The following is a 2,406-nucleotide window of genomic DNA, read 5'->3' on the forward strand; positions in this document are numbered from 1 at the left end:
GAAAAGTATTGACTTGATGTAAGAAATGGGGGTTAAGAATGCATGTGTTTATCATGGCTTTAGAGGCATAAAGAAACCCTACTTCCCATGACTTACAAGTGGAAGAGGAACATGACATATTTTATTGTAGTAAAGACAAAGAATTCAGTCTAATAAAAAAAAAAAAAAAAAAAAAGAACAGGCAAAGCCTCTCAGGAGACAGCCATATCAGGCTCCTGTCAGCAAAATCTTGTTGGCATCCGCAATAATGTCCGGTTTTGGTGGTTGTTTATGGGATGGATCCCCAGGTGGGACAGTCTATGGATGGACAGTCCTTCAGTCTCTGCTCCACACTTTGTCTCTGTTAACTCCTTCCATGAGTATTTTGTTCCCTCTTCTAAGAAGGATCGAAGTATCCACACTTTGGTCTTCCTTCTTCTTGAGTTTTATGTGTTTTGCAAATGGTATCTATTTTTGCAAAATAATGTCATGGGGAACCTTAAGAAAGGTCTTTACTATCATTCCCAGGAACCCTAAGAAATGCTTCTATGCTGATGCCATGAATTTTCAGTGTATATAGCATCATGCAAAACATCAATATATGTAAAAAATCTCCAGTTTTATTTCTAAAAGTATTCTCTATTCTTGATTCAAACACCCAGTTTCCATTAAAAGAAAATAGTGTTATATTATTCTTAGTATATGCTAGATAAAGAATATGTACCTGTACAAATTATTAATGTACCTAAACAAGACATAATTTGAACAACATCTATAGTAATCTTGGGACATTTTTTATTTACAGAAACATACAGTAAACACATGGAATTGGCATATTTTTTTAAAGCACAGTGGGAAAAGGTTTTTGACAGTATCCTTAGAGAAACAGTAGAGAGGTGAATACAAAGAAGCCCAGAATGAATGCAGTGGAAGGAAACATTTGAAGATCCTGATTTATTTAGCACACAGGATAAAGATAGAGATGTCTATGTTATGCCCCTGTTATTTTTACCTATTATTTTTATATATTACTATAAAGTTATGTTATTGGGGGATGATCTGGGGAAACCGTGATACTGAAGTTGCTTTTAGTTGATTTTAATACTCATTAATTTCATGAGTCCTATAATATGTTGCTCTTTTTTGTTCTGGCTTTGTAAAGAATACCTGTGACTACGGCCCCAAATTCATTGAATTTCCAATGATTATTTTTCTCCCTGTATCTTCCATCACAAGGAGAATGTTTTCTAGTCTGAAAAATCCTCCAAAGGAAAGAAGCCATTTGTCATCAAGCCCCATTTTCTAGGGAAAAGACACCCTTTGAATCATAGTAATTAACTACAGAATTTACTGTCTTTTGAAAGGGGACAAAAAAGACTAAATCATGAGATGTTTCAATCAATTTACTTACAGAAAGTATGAGTCAGGGAAACAAGCCATCTAGAGGGTGAAAGCTACCCTGCTTTGTGTCTGTTATATCATCACAGAATTCTTTACGTTAGCCATGAGTCTGCAACTCAAATGCAAGAATATCTTTTTTGACAAGAACATATATCTTCATTAGTTTCTAGAAGTCAAAATTATCTTTTCTTTAAAATTCCCATGGTATATATTTTGGTCACAGTCCCCCCCCCCCCCGCAAGTTTCAATTCCAAAACAAAAGCAAAATTATTTTTCTTGTTTTCACATTTCTTTCACTTACTAGCTATTTTGATTAGTGAGTAATGATCTTTTTGCCTGAAAACTCCCTAGTCCTTTTCCCATAGTTAATTAAATAACTAATTAATTAATTTATTTCATTTTTAAGCATTCTTTTTTTATTTTATTCTTCTCTTTTATGTTACATCTAGTCTGCACCCTCCCATCTCTCCCACCTTCCCAGTCCCTTCAGAATAAAGAAGACCTCCCAGGGATATCAACCTAAAATGACATAAAAAGTTATAATAAGAGTATGCACAAACTCTCATACACAGCCTGGACTAGGTACCAAAGAGTAAGAAAAGATTCCCAAGAGCATGTGAGTGAAAGAGGTGCACCACCCACTCCCACTGTTGGAAGTCCCAAGCTAAACAACTATAAAAAATATGCAGAGGACCTAAATCAATCATGATTATTCACCATTACTGATTTTTGTTGTTGTTGTTGTTATAGTTGTTGTTGTTTTGCTTTTTTAGGTACTTTCTACAAACCTAGACACAATGATAATTCCATACAGTTCAATATCAAATTGAAGGTAAATATGCCCAAAACTTATGTTTAAGCTCCTAACTGCAATGTGGTTTTTTGATCTGCATACATACATATTGAAATATACTCTAATTTTGATATTAAATTAAAAAATTAGATGTTATCATTTAGTTCTACAGGTTACATATCAATACTTTTTTATTAAAATATTTTTTTATTACGTATTTTTCCTAAATTACA

The sequence above is a fragment of the Mus caroli genome, chromosome X (assembly GCF_900094665.2).
Source record: "Mus caroli chromosome X, CAROLI_EIJ_v1.1, whole genome shotgun sequence".
NCBI classification, from domain to species: Eukaryota; Metazoa; Chordata; class Mammalia; order Rodentia; family Muridae; genus Mus; species Mus caroli.